Source organism: Pteropus vampyrus, unplaced genomic scaffold (genome assembly GCF_000151845.1).
Source record: "Pteropus vampyrus isolate Shadow unplaced genomic scaffold, Pvam_2.0 Scaffold181, whole genome shotgun sequence".
NCBI lineage: Eukaryota > Metazoa > Chordata > Mammalia > Chiroptera > Pteropodidae > Pteropus > Pteropus vampyrus.
The window spans coordinates 1,365,244-1,380,971 of record NW_011888962.1 but is presented as its reverse complement, the minus strand read 5'-3'; the positions used below and the strand labels follow the sequence as shown (position 1 = coordinate 1,380,971).

The window sequence follows — 15,728 nt, the reverse complement described above, 5'->3', positions numbered from 1 at the left end:
GCTATTTTTATTCCCCTTCTTTTTACAAATGAAAAAACTGAAGCCCAGAGAAATTGAAGTAACATGTCCAAGGTAACATGGCTACTTTGAGATGAGACCAGAATTCAAGTTATGAAGTCAGACTCTAGAACCTGAATTCCCACCCATTCTTATATACGACCTCTTATATGGAGATAATATTGTTTTCTTAATACAAATTTGATATGCACAGCTTAATATCCTTCCTGGTGTCAGAATAATGTTTCACGACACATATCAAAAACTAAAGGAATTTTGGCAACCAATTTCTATAATTTAAACAGCTTTGTATTGAGCTCCTATAGCAAATCTTTTAGTTACATATATGTCTGTTTTGTGACCAGTTAATTTGGAGGGCACTCCATGAAGTAATGCTGCTAAGCTAAGTTTTTTTAAATAGATATTTTACTAAAATTAAAAAAAAAATGTATGGTTCAGGTGAGTTTACAGTTATATCTATTCTAAGTAACATTTAGGGAGGATATCCTGAAAGTTATGTGGTCTACCCATTCCTCTGAAATGTTTTACAATCTATCCCTTGAGTTATGCATAATAGGAAAAAGATGTGTGTGCATGCGTCCAAATGGCCACCTCATATTTGAATGACTTTTCTGAATTTATACCTTTCTCTAGGAGAGGCAGAAAGTTCATTGGGAAGCAACAAGGAAAGATATATAGAGCCAACTTCTCTGCATTAGAAATAAATACTTCTAGTTAAGTAATTCTATATTCATTTGAGTTTGTCTGACCTTTTTAAACTTCAAAAGAATTATTTTAAAATAGAACAATGGTAATTGAATACATCCCTCTTACAGTTATGTGTTACTGTGTAACTATACCAAAACTAAGTGGCTTAAAACATTTTACTATTTCTCATGATTTTATGGGTCAGAAGTTTGGACAGGCTATTGTGGGGATGACTCAGCTCTCTCTATTTGATGTCTGTTGGACTGGAATGTCAAAAATACATCTATATTCACATGCCTGACACCTCAGTTAGGATAATCCCAGTTGCTACATGTAAAAAGGATAGCAGTTTATTATGAGGTAAGAGGCCAGTATCAGTAATTTGCAGAAACAGATTTTCATGTTAAATGATAAGTTGCTCTTAAGCCATTTTGTATTAGCTTATTAATAATAGCTCTATATTTAAGTCACACAAAAACCCCACAAATTATAATGGTCAGTACCATTTCCACTAAAAAAAACAACCTAAAAACTTTTGAAAAATTGCCTGGATATTTTCTTAAAATTTCTGTAAGTTGTCCAGGGAGGGAGGGAAGAAAGAGAGAAAATGCTTTGAACTGTAGTACGCTTAATTTCTGTGAGAAGTTTTATTGAATGTCATTTTGTGGGAATTTTAAAACCAGAATCTCTCATTACAAGACATGATATTTTAATATCTTATAAGATTTTATCTTATAAGACAATCACTCTGGCAGGCAATAAAGATTATTCATTATTATTATTATTATTATTATTATTTTAAATAGTGTTAGAAGAAAGAGGGAACTAAGAGTGTATAGAATGGTTATGAACCTCATGAAAAGTTTTCATGGCTCTATGGAAGTGTGAGCTCGGGAATTTCAATACATAGTCCAGATGGGGAAAAAATCTTTAGTAATATGAAAGATGGAATGAAACCAGAGGAACCATTGAAGAGAAAGTATTTTTTATATGCAGTTGCCAATTTTGAAAATTAGTTGTCTGGCTGTAGTATAATTTGCTTCATAAAAGTAGCCATAGTTCTTTGCCAGATATAAATGACTACTTTGCCATTTCTAGGGCAATTTAGAAGAAATATTGTGAATCTACTGAGTAAGTGATAATAAACCTACACAACTCACTTCATTAGTATTGTGGACAAACTGCTACAGAAACAAAAAAGAGAAAAGAGTGAGGTGGTGGATTCCTTTCTATTGGGATAGGAAAAAGTAGACAATTTAAGAGATAATTTAAAAGCAGCATTCACACTGAGCTTTGAAGTATAGACAAAATCCTTGAGGGGTGCTGTTTTTTATTTCATAGTCACATCCAGGATGTCACAACTCTCAACCTACTAGTGTACTTTGTTCATTTTCTTCCATATTACAAAAAGACCCCAGTTATATTCATAAATATGAAGAATAGGCAAAGGATAGTGGTCTAAAGCATCTGTGTTCCCTCCTCCATGACCTTGATGCCCATTAGTGGAGTTAATATAATAGGAGCGATGATGGAAGGCAGCATGGGATAATTGATCCAACCCTCAGGGAATTGTCTGTGTCCTACACCCAGGCAGGAGGCAAGAAAATGCCCCAGATAGCTGAAACTTATCTGAGACATATGGCCATTTCATTTTTAAGAGATTATCAAGTTTGAAGATTCTATAACTTCTCGAGATATAGATCTAGTAACCGTTGACCTTTTATAATCAATTTTCTTCTGTACAAATGAAATACATGTTGAGAATCTGTTATGTGCTAAACACTAGATTTTTAGATTTGAAAGAACCAGTCCTTGATGTAAGCAGTTCACGATAGTGTTTAGTGTAAGCATGAGACTACTAGAGTCCTTTCATAAATGGCATGTATATGCCTCCTACATAAACCAAATAATAGTCTATTTTTAAAATATTCTTTAATAGATTTAGCATTTTTTTGGTTCATAAATATTTAAATAGATGGCTATTTTACTTTATTACTTTTTTATATATTGATGTTATGACAGAATTTTAAAATCATGAAAACAGCACCAAAGCTGAAAGAGTAAAGATGAGTTGAGTCCATATTTTCTTTCCTAGTACTATTTTTTGATATTTTTTTATTCCTTTCTGAACTATATTTATACTAGGATTATAAGTCATGAGTTTACACGGGATCGATACCCTTTCTAGTGGGAGTAGATAAAGTTGGCAACACTTGGATTTTATAGCCTAGAATGGACAGAGAAGCAGAAATATATACGATAAATCTGTACAGTGAGACACCATCTTGCTGTTTCTGGTTTGACCCATCTATACAATGAAGAATGTATAGAAAATTCACATCCTCTTTACCTTATCTTTCTTGTGAAGGATTCTGGAACAACAATATAAATATTTCAGTAGAAACCTTTTTAAAAAGAGATCCACAAGCAAATCAAAATGGATTCATGGAGAAAAACTTCTTTGGTTTGATGATCTTGGCTTCAAAGTTGAAATGTTATACTCATCTATACCGTTTGATTGAAAGACGTGAATGAGGGATGTAAACAAGGGGAACCAGTCTCAGTGGATGCACGCTCTCCCCCGTGCTGTGCTGACATGAAGGGGTTAAGGCTGCCTCCCTCATTTTAGCAATTGTGTTGTCCCGACCATCTGCCAGCCCAGTGCCTTCCCTGCCAAGCTCATCCATGGCTACCACAACTGATATGTTTGTGGTGAGTAGACCTGGCATTATCAAAATGGTTGGTTAAGTGTCTGGGATACAAATTACCTTGATGAAGTAATGATAATTTATTATTTTTTTATTTTAATAAAGTAATCGTGATTTTTATACTTTCCAAAGCCAATGGAACTATGAGTTTGGGCTTACATTCCCTACTTCTTTCACTTTTCACAGATTAATCACATTTTATTTCTTACAACTGAATTTATTCTCCCTCTACCTTACCCCAAAAGCTGAGTGGTCACATAACCCTGTCCATTCCCTCTTTCCTTCCTTATCACAACCCCTTCTCCTATGCTGTTGACTCCGAGTGGGTCTTTATATGCTTATTGTAGCTCAAGCAGAAGTTTCCAGTTCATTCATACAATCATTTAAAAGTATTTCCTGGACTTTCCATGTGCCAGGCACTCTTCTGTGTATGGCCTTGAGGAACAGAAGTACATAGGTCAAACATGGTGCCTGCCTCATTAAATATGCCTTCTAGTAGAGAGAGACAGATCATCCCAAGTAAGTAAATATACAAATTCAGATAGTACTATGAATCAGGGTACTGCTAGTATAGACTCAAGAATTGGGAATTTACTTTAGATGGATTATCTTTGAGGTGGGATATAAGGTGAAATCTAAATTATGAGAAGGAACCAGCCTTGTAAGATTCTGAGAGGAGTGCATCAGGCATAGGAAGCAGTAAGAGCTATTCATCAGCTGTGTTCAAGAGAAGGCTGTGATAAGGTTGTTCAAGAGTGAGAAAGGAGGTCAATGAGGCACGAATGAATAGAAGAGGAGAAGAAGAGAAGATGAAAGGGATATCTAAGAAACAGATCACATAGGTTCTTATAGATCATGTTAAAGAGTTTGGATTGCATTTTAAGTTCAATAGGAAGGTACTGGAGGGCTTTGAGTTTTAGAAGATTGTCTCCTGTGGGTGAATGCATAGTGGGATTGTTTTTACATTTTTTTCATAAATGGACTGAGGTTTCTTCCTCCAAATAGAGAAGAGCTTTAAGAACCAGAGAGTATTGGAGACATACAGATGGGGTGTGTGCCTGATGCATGTTGGTAAAGTCCACAGGAAATGGGAAGTCAAGGAAAGATGCAAGGAAGGGAGGAAGAGATGTTCCTCTGTGTTCCTCTGTCTCAGAAGCTCAGCATTGGCATAGATGTGGGTGGAAAACCAGCCAGAACACTTTTACAGTCTTTAAATGCACTGATTAAAAGGTCTAGCTGGAAAGGGAAAATATAGGTAATTACCAGACATAATAGACTGTCTGAGAGACTTTGGCATTCAGGAGGAGCCATCTTGGTACAAAATATTTTTTCAGGGAACTGAGAACTTCTGATAGGCAGGGAGCATGACTTATGCTTCTTTATGCATTGTGACTAGAACATACTCAGTGAACACTAAGTCAGCATGTGATCTCAAAATATATATTTATATTTTTGCATAACGTAGTTTTGGACTCGTTTTTATCTATTTTCTGCTCACTTATGATGTCATTGAAAAAATACATCAGTTAAATCCCATTTGCCCCTTGATTTGATTAGTGTAAGGAACTGGTTTTCTTATTCTTTAATCATAAACGAATCATTCCTCTCCTCTTGACAAAATATGATTGTGTTCTTAAGACTGATGGATCCAACCACATTTTGGACTGGGGAATCACAGTCTAGACTTTAGCTAAAACAATAAAGTGATGCTTTTTCTTCAAGGTCAAAACACCCAAGGATGAGTAGGCAGGCTGCATGCTTCCCATTTAATAGAGTCATCTGTTACAGCTGGCATGAACATAGTTCCAAATGGTTGGATGCTTAAAAACCCAAAGTATGTATAATACAGTAATGAGAGAATAAAATCGTGTATATAATTTAAATACATCCCAAAATATAGACATTTGCCTTTTTATCACAATGTTTTATAAACTCAAAGTGTAGGTAGTAGAATATTCAGTGTGTGCTTAAATGTTTAGAATATGCATTTGTCAAAAAACAATGAATTGATATACCATTTATCAGAAATGTGAATATATATTTGCTAGTTAGAAAATAATATTCAGGAAAAAAGAAGCACTAGGCTGATCTAATATTTAAACATGGATTGTAAACTCAAGTAATATCTTTTGCTAATAGTTACGGTTTCATTTTGATGTTAAGCATAAAGTTTAGCTAACTACCACCAAGATGCATTAAATTGAAGTGGGGAAACATTATGACAGTTAGAACAGGTTACATTTGTTCTTGGGTTTTGACCCATATGTATCATTTCATTGTAGTAAACGTTGAGGTGACAATGATATTCCATTGAAATATAAGTAAGCATAAACAGACCCCCCTAGACAATCTCCTAATTGTGACCATGGATTTAATGAGACTTTCTTTGGGCCAACTTTTTGGTATTGCTTTTCCATTTCCTCTCCTTTTTCTATTACCTTCCCCCAAATAAAGTACTTAGACAATGGTTATGATTCTTGAAAACACCTATAATTTTATAGCCCCTTTAAACTCAAAATATAATTTTTTAAAACCATGCAATTTAGCTGGACCAGGAGTTTAAATTTAATATAAACTGAGAATGAACATTTTTGGTTTCAAACTGTGAAAGATAGGGGAGAATACATTTTACTTAATACAAACCAACATTTTTTTCTTCTTTTTACCCCAAATTATCAAAAACCTGAAATATCGTGTTTCCTATTTCTGATTAAAATAGATATTAATTCAGTTAAGCAGTAGGGCTAAGAAATTGAGAGGTGAATCCTAGAAACTACCACTTAGCAAAAGCTACCCTCACCAGTGTCCCAGGCATTCCTCTGTTTGACTCTAAGCAGAATCTTGTCCTGTAACCTCAGTGCCCATCCCAGTGACCCAAACATGGAGGACTCAATAAATGTTTGCCTGATGGCATGTCAGTTCTAGATGATGCACAGGGCAGGGCCCCTTGATGAGAAGCCAGGATCACAGGCATCTGAAGGCTTTCTTGAGTGAGATCAACACCCCACTCCCCGCAATGCCACCATAAGAGCCTTGAAAGAAGGGCCTCATCTATTCATCTTTTTTTTTTTTTTTAAATCCTTGGAGTCAGTATGGTGCTTGAAATGCTTTATTAATATATTTTTTAAATAAACGGGAACACTTTAGTAGTACAACAGCAGTGTCTTTACATGTATTTCATGTAATTTGGTTTTCTAAAATTTCTAATATTAAAATCCAAAACATCCTGATTCTCTACACTTTTATGTTCTGTGATATAGTGGATGGAGGGGAGAAAAAGAATGTAGTTTGCATGTGTAAAGAGAAAGTGCATTTTTCGCATGTGTGACATAATTCTGTAAGTGGAATGTAGCCTATGAGGACTTTAGAAACAGAATTAACTTGGAGGTCCACTGGGTAACCTTGAGAATGTTTCCCTAAGTCTCTAAGCCCCAATTTGCTTATCTGCAAAACAGCAGTGATGTTAATTGTGCACCCCCTCACAAGGATAGCCTAAGATCAAGTAAAATGTTATATGTAATTACACTGAATGAACAACCAAGTGCTTCATACTTGGTCACGTTCACCAAAGTTCCCTCAACCTCTCCTTGGTAGTATGGTTGTGAAATGTTTCACTATATTGAATTGATTTCTAAACCAAGTGGAACAGATAGGAATGTCTTCTTTCCCTCCCTCTCTCCCTTCCTCCCTCACTCTTTCCCTTTCTTCCTTCCTTCCTTCTTTTCTTTTTCTTTCTTTCGTTCATTTATTCATTCTTTTTTTCTTTCTCTTTTTTAATATGTTTATATTATATTTTACATTTTATATAATTATATATACTATATTTGTATAAAGTAATATTGAAAACATTACATGAGAATAATAATGATGCTTTTGCAAAGTATGAGGCACTGCCATTGTTCTGCACGAGACACTCATGACTTCCCAGACCTCAGCAACAGCTTCAAAAGTTTTCTGACCATAACCCACAATAAAAAATGTATTTTATATCATGATCCAGTTTACACACACATCCACAGACACACACTAAAATCTTTACAAAATATCACTTATGTGTGATGCATTCCAATATTTTCTTTTGTATACTATTATTTTTTAAAATGCTGATCTTGACCCATTTCACTGACTTTCTGGTCCACTAATGGGTTACATGCCACAGTTTAAACATCACTGCCATATAGGCTGTGTGTGCTCTGTTCATGCAAACTACTTGTAGATCCCAAACAGGCCATTGTTTTCCATGCCCCAATGTACTTTATGCCATGCCTCTTCTTGCAAAGCTTACATACCATTATCTGCTGCCAAACTCAGCTCAGCATTACTTCTTTCAAGAAGGCTTTCTTGATTTTCTCTAAGCAATAAACCTATCACAATTATATATCTATGCGTTTCAGTCTTCTATGATGTCTCTGTTGTAGCAGTTGCCAGTGGGGTCTCCCTCCTCTCCTCTCCTCTCCTCTCCCCCCCCTCTCTCCCCTCCCTCCCTCCGTCTCCTGCACACAGACATACTATCTCCTCTTCCTCTTTTTTCTTCTTCTCTCTCACTCTTTCCTTCCCTCCTTTTCTCATTTTCTCCTCTTTTTTCCTAAAGGAAAGATTACAAAAGATATAAAAGCCTTTTTAGAAAGTGAAAATAAAGAATACACAGAAAATAAAACCCACTTAAATAAACCCTCCAGAGATAACTACTAATATTTAAACATTTTCAATTAATCTTTTGACATCTAGATCTACACACTTAATTAAAAAACAAAAAACAAAAAACAAAAAACTAGGATCATACCATAAAATTTTGTAACCTGATAAGAATAGACTTGACATTGGCCCAGATAGTGAGTATAGGTTAGAGCCAGAAATTTTTGACAGAAAAATCCAGGGCAACCTATATGTTAGGCTAACAAATATTTAGTGCATATAGTAATTAAAGGTGGCTTCCATGAGGAGGAGAAATGTAAGGTCTTAATATCCTATTGAGGCAGTTTTTTCAGGGATTAAAGCCAGGATTTGAAGAAATTGCTTTCTTTCTCTTAAACCACTAGTTTGGTCTCAGTGAGGTCCAAGAGCACCTGCATCAGAATTTCCTGGAGGACTATGCAAAGGGTAGACTCCTGTGCCCAACCCTGTCCCACTGAATCTCAATGATGGAATAATGGGGCCAGGACGTTCCACTTTAACAAGTTCTGATGCATAATAAAGTTGGAGAATTGCTGCGTTAAAATTCATAAAACTCTTAAAAATCAATGTACTAAACACTTTTTTAGGGGCCCTACAGTGCATGTTAATGTAAATTTTCCTGAGAAATGAATTCATTAAAAAGGCTTAAGCTTAGGAGTCTTTAGAATAGAAAGAGACCTTAAAATTATGTAATTTAATCATGTCACATATAAATAAGGAACCCCGAAAGATGAAATGACCTTCCTGAAATCTCAGCCCAAGTTTGTAGAAGAACTGAGCTCATTGCCCAGAAAGGACCTGACTCCAAAGTCGTTTCCTTCAGACTGAAACATGCTTTGCTATAGCTGCTCAGCTACTTATGCTGAGGCATTATTTCATCACAGTAAATGCCATTTTAATCCTTGCTTATTTACTTTCTAATGACACATCCTGAAACCAATTTCTTTATAAAAACACATTTGGTGTTTGAAGAGAAACATGCCTAGCTTTAATGTAATTATGGAAACTGCAGAGCCATGAAATCTTTGTTAACTGCATACTGCTTGAGTTTGCATGTAATCTGTGGTCCATAATTCTTAAGTTTGCCTGCTGGTGTACTTAGATAAGACAAAACAGCAAGAGCTCCAAATTGAAACACTCTGGTCGAATAAACTGCATAGATATCTCTAGTTCCAGAAAAGGAAAAAAAATTCTTTTTGTTTAGTGAGGTGAAAAGTAATCTAAATAACTGAGTGTAATTTCAAACATAGAATTCTTGAAAGCACTGAGTATCTTGTAGCAAAGATACACAAAAACCATGCTGTAAAAATACTATATGGAATCACTTATATATGGAACCTAAAATAGCCAAACTTGTAAAAACAGAAAATAAAATGGTAGTTACCAAGAGCTAGGGGGGTTGGAGAATAGGAGAGGTGGTGTTTAAGGGCTCTAATGCACAGTATATTGATTATAGACAACAATATTTATGATAAGCATCAAACTTGCTAAGAACCAAATAAAAACAAAACAAACGAAAACGGTGTGCAAGTGAACTGTACTGAATGTGTCCACTGCTGAGATTTTATTCCATTCCAGAACTTCAGTGATTAAAAAGGGACGTAATGAGCAAATAAAAAAACTTACTTTATCTGAATTATTTTGGTTGCCATATTTTAGAAATCTAAAGAGAGCGAGCTCTTCCTCTACTTTATTGCTGTAACTTTCATTCACTCTCTAGGCAGACATTTCATCCTGGTTTGATTTGCTCAACATCAGAAAAAGGCTGATTTGTTGGACAATGCTGTGCTCACCATTAATTAACACTATAAGAAACCCATGTTACCAAATTAGAACTTCAAGCAAGCAGTTAGCTATATGTTTCCTTCTGCTTTGTTTCATAGATGGTAGGTCCACATAGAGGCACAGTGCAACATTATATTGAGGACCATTTTCATTGAAGCAAAGGAGACCATAATTTATTACTTTAGACAATACTATGACTCTTTGCTTTCTCCTTGATCTTCAATCTTTTTCTAACCATTTGGTTATTTATGACATCATGTTATATGTTAGATGGAAAGATATTTCTTCAGGAAATCTCTGTTCTCTAATTACTTTTAGATAAAAAGAACTGACTAATGAGATAACTAACTGTATATCACATAGGCTATTTTTTAAGTTCTTATTTTGTAAGTAAGCAAAGCAACCTTTACCTCTAGGAGGTAATTTTATTGCAACACTTGGAAAGCAGTGTTCGGTCCAAATGTGAACTAGATTCTTCTGTCTTATGGTCAGGAGTTTTGCAATATCACTGTTAGGTGGAATCATTGCATATCTACTAAGACTTGGCTTTTATTATGAACTCGTAAAATTTTTGATGATAAGTTTGACATTATGGCATTTGGAATTTTTACTTATTAGGAATGGAAACATGAGGTCCTTGAATTCAGAATCCAATATAAAATAAATCTGTATGTCAGTGAACATTAATGAGATTACAGAGAAATCTTCTTTTGGAAGGAATACAAATCTTTGGAACTGGGTTTATGAAGTAGAACTAGATGACACTCAAATTTACTATTGGAAGAACTGTTCGAATAAAACGATTTGTTCCCACACACTTTTGTCACCCTCTTCCTACTTGCTTTCATTTTGTCTCTCCCTCTCCATCCCTTTCTTCCTCTCTCTTAGTAAAGGGGCCCTCTACTTCTTAACCTAATTTAACTTGTTTCTGGAAATGGAGCAAGTGAAATTTTTCATATTAATGTGCTCACACCTGTAGTATCCATCTTCCTATGATCTGAAGATTAGGCTGAGTTTGATCCTGCGTTGACCAATTCACCTCCTCTTACTTTCACATTGCTCATGATATCCTTGTAGTTCATTTAATCATAGGAAATACTAGATATGACATTTTTGGTGCCTCCAATATAAATATATGATTTTATGACTCTTATAATGTTTCTCTGATAATTTAGGGAGTACTTGGGACAATTTTTAAAAAATATAAATTAATCTAGTGATCTAGGAATAAGTGTAAAGGAGATATCGAGTATAGAGGATGTTTTTTTTTTTTTTTTGCTTAAGGAGTAGCTTACCACCTGAATGGTAAGGTTTACCATCTCACTAGTTAAGAGAGACATATAAGTCAGTTCCAGTTCCAGGTACAAGTTATGGGGCATTCGTCTTGGAAGGAGAGAATTTGACCACCTTCTGATTAAGGATATTTTCACCTTTTGCTTTGGGCATCCATCCCAAATTTATAACTTTATTTGTAGATCAACGGTTAATCTCTGTTAGGGAACCATTGAAACTTGTATGACAGGAAAAGCAGAAAACCAATAATCAAAAAGAGTTATTAGAAGAAAAAGTAGATTTGTAATATAGTGAGAGACATGCCTATTTATAGATTGTTGATTTTAGAGAATTTCTGCTTAGAAGTTTCCACCCAAGGCTAAAATAAAACGTGCCTAAAATCTGACCCCCTTGTCTTTCTACAGATGTTTAGTAACTTTTCTCCTTCTTTGTACTTCTCAAAATCATGAACCTTCCAATACCCAATTTTTACAATTTCGACTCCACCTACAACTTTCCTCTTGGAATCTTGTGGTCATGTAATCTAAACTCTTAACAGAATTTATAACTCTTACACAACATCCTTAAAACTGCTCACCCAGCCTATGTTCAGACATGCCCAGTTTTAAAGTACTCACCAATTCATGAAGCAACTCATTTCTTTATCAGTAAGTTTCTCTATTTTGATCAAAATCTACACATCTCCAATTATTATTATCATTGAAGTGAAGGGTGTTCATCCCTTTGCAAAAATTAGCTTGGATAAATATATAAAAAGTATTTCAGTCTTTATTTGTTTGCTTTTCTTTCCATGACAAGTTCCAATTTTTATTTGCTTGTCTCCATTTGTTTTTTAATTGCCTTGGACACTTCATATTGGGGTAGATCTTCTGGTAGAAAGATGTTTTAAGGATCAGAGATTTTTGCCTGTCAACTTCAATAAAATTGGAAGACCATGCAGTAATCTCATTTCCATTCGAGAAAAAAAAAATCCTATTTAGAGATCATATTTTAGCAAAGAATGAGAACTTATAGGACATCTTTACTCCTTGCTCACTCACCATTTTATTTAAATAAGAGTAATGAACAGTTCTTTGTAGTCACATCTTTGAAAAAATGACATTCAAAAATTATGTCTATTATAGTAATATATATATGAATTTCTGTCGTACAAACCATAAACACAAAACAAAAACATGAAACACTGATATACAAAATATTGCATGAAAGAAAGAAAGAAGCTAAAAGAGTGAAAGAGCAGCTGGGAGTTATAATAACTAACATATACTGCTTGCTTCTTGTGTCTGAGGTCCTATGCTAAAGAAATTGCTGTGTTAGCTCATTTCATCTTCATAATAATTTTGAGAGGTAACCTATCATGATCCCTATTTTACAATTGAGGAAACTGAGGTATAGAAATCTTAATTGATTTTTCTAAGGTCATGCAGCTAGTAAGTGATGGAGCCAGAATGTGAACACAAGTCATCTAACCTCAGAGTTCCTGTTCTTCACAGTTATCCAGTATTAGTCAAACTCCCAGCAACAGAATGACCACGGGTGTTTGGAAAAAGTGCAAATTCCCAGACTTTACTGCCGAATCTATTATGAGTGAACTCTGAGTTACATCAGAATTTATTGCTGTAGGTTCCAAAAGGGAAGAAACCTTGACCCATGTGGTCATGTTCTTCAGCAGCTTAAAGCAGTCTTTGGGTTAAAGGAATCATTCATTCATCTTTCTATGAAGGATGACGGGTCCGTGCAAATCCAGCCTTTCACCCTTGCCCATCTACTTACCCCTCACATTTGTGAAACAACTCACCAGGTTGAGCATGTAGTTGGACAGGATGAAAAACACACAGGGATCAGGCCCTGACCTTATTAGCACAGCATGATCATCAGGCCTGGCATATTCCAGCCTGGGTGGTGCCCAGCTGGAGGAGTTTCTGTCTTTCCTGTAGGAGAAGGATCAGTAGATGCCAGTGCATCTGCTCTCTGACTCTGTTATCAAGCTATTCTAGCAGTAGGGTCTGTTGATGTGGTAAGGAAAATACATTTGTCTGGCACACGAGCCATAGAAGAACTTTTTGTATTGAAAGTAGAAATTTGAATTATAGTTGGAATACTAATACCCTTTCAGGCTTCTCATGCCAGCAGCCGTGTTGTCAGTGAAATTTAAATGTGGAAGAAATGCTTTTATGGGTTGCCAGATTGTTTGGCAAATGATATAAGTCTATTTGGTCTATTTGTAATGCAGTGATTTTGGTAAATTTTTGCTATGAAAAATAACAACTAAATGTTGCTTTATGCATGGGTTTTATTTCCCCATGAATACTGGTTTTCGTACTCCTACCTAACTTTTCTTCTTAAATTTAAAATGTTAATGTATGAATTTATATATGTCTGCTTGCTCTTTCATACAGTTCAGTATAAATTCTTTTTAATTTGATCTGGAAATAATGTTGATTTATTTGTAATGACTCCTGGAAATTTGCTTTTTCTGACTTAGTAGAAGATTTAATCTTTAAATAGAATTCAGGTTGAATAAATTCTGTAGATGTTGTTCTAGAGTTAGATTGTATCAAGTTTTAAATGAATTTGGCCTTTCTTTTACATTTTGTTTTCTTTGGTTCTATGATTGGATTTTATGCCTTTCAAAAGCAGCAAACCACAAGAATAATGTTAAAGGGACTCTGAGTGCCCGTGGGGCTCTCTCCCCTCCCAGCTCTCTCCCTTGTACCTCCCAGAGGATAGTCCACAATTCACAGCCCAGACCTCAAAATAAGATGTCTGTCTGCCTTTCTAGCTCCCCTAGTCTTTTCAGCTAATGTCCAGGCCCCACTTTTCCCCAATAAATCCAGTCCTATCTTGAATAAAGATTTACAAAATGAAAAGAACCATGTCCCGTTTTCTATCAGAAAGGCTTTTACATTATCCAAATTTGTAAGGAGTCACTCTTCAGACTTCTGAGGTTTAGTGAAGCCTCCTTGAATTGTTTTCCATGGGCACATCTGAGGTTAACCCTATAATCTGTCTATGTAGCTGGCCTCTGACCTCCATCTCCGATTTTAGTTCCTCTAATTATGGAGCCAAGCACCAGACTCGGTTCTATATTAGTGTCTCATCAGAACTAAACAGAAGAGAGAATGGCTTAAATAGCAATTGAAGCCATCTTTCCATGGGTTCAGTATAACCAAAAAATGCAGGCAAAAGCCAGTTTGTCATCTACTTAGCTATGTGATCTTGAAGCCTTCTTTGCAATTACCATCGCTCTTAGGAGGCCTTGGATGACTTTGTGCCTTATAAAACTGGATATTGTATAATCTCATACAGCGATGTGTGGTCACAGAGATCACATGTGAAAGTGCCCTATGCTGGGTGAGGCCTGTATCCCTGTTTCCTGAAAGCCAGGCAATGGGCTTAATATTGTCCACCGATTTAACAACTTGTGAAACAGTACTCAGTGATTCAAAATTACCTTTGATGTTTAAATATTCCAGTTAGATGGATTATCATCTCATATTTTTGAATTATTTAAGATTAAGATTATTTATTAAAAAACTAATAAATGCATTAGACTACTTAAAAAGATAAATTTATACATTATTAATCATGCTATTTCTGATCAAGTCAAGAAGCTTTTCTAAAATTAACATCCTTTCTCTGATATCTCCTCTCCTTGGCTTTCCAGTGCAACCATTTTATTCTCTTGCCCACATCAGTTGCCCAGCCAGCTGCCTGCTGCAAGCCTGCTTTCTCTCTGCATGGAGCATGTAATGAGATGCTACTACAACTTCTTTTTCTCTAGCATCTGGTTTCTACGTTTTCATTTCGCTTTGTCTCTCAGTGTATTTTAGAGACTTCATTCATTGGGCATAGTACTGTTAAATGATTCTTGTCAACTATAGTGAGCAGTAGTTTTAGATGTAGGAATCACTGCTTTAACTTTGAAACACCATTACAATTCTTTAGGCCTTTTGTCTCAGTTGGGGTCAAAACAATCATAAAAACAAGAATGTGCAGAGAACCTTAAAGAAATCAGTGAGCATAATCAGATAATTGTCATGATAGGGATTTCATTTTATATTTTATTTTTGAATTATGTTCCCTTTTAATGTAAGGGGTCATGACAGAGGAAAAGGGGATATGTAGATTCTGAGTGATTGTAAGAGACAAGTATCTTTATCTTCTCTCCTCTTATGGGGACAGGATAAGGATCAATGTTCTACTAGAAATCCAGTTGCACCTTAACGGCAACTTTCTCTTGGGATTTGACATACTAGGTTCAATTCTTTACTACCATTAACACAATAAATAATAATGATGTTACATTTTATAATTTACATAGGCCTTTTCTCATTTGCAGCTTGCAACTCAGCTTTATATTAGGTATTGATTTCATTTCATAAGTCTGGAAACTAATGCTCAGAGAGATTAGGTGATACTTCTAAAGCCACACAGCGTGTGGGTCTCCGAGCCAGAGTGTTCTAACACCAACACCCTTGTTCTTTTCTCCGCACATTGTTGCTTCCAGAAAAAGGAAACAAGAAAAAATGAAGTCCCATTTATTGTCTACCTAGTACGTGC

At 35.4% G+C, this 15,728-nt stretch overlaps 1 protein-coding gene across 1 annotated transcript in view; it reads left to right on the top strand.

Moving 5' to 3' along the window:
- RAB3C (RAB3C, member RAS oncogene family) overlaps window positions 1-15,728 on the top strand; it is a 253,877-nt gene that overhangs the window by 82,459 nt on the left and 155,690 nt on the right. The window lies entirely within an intron of this gene.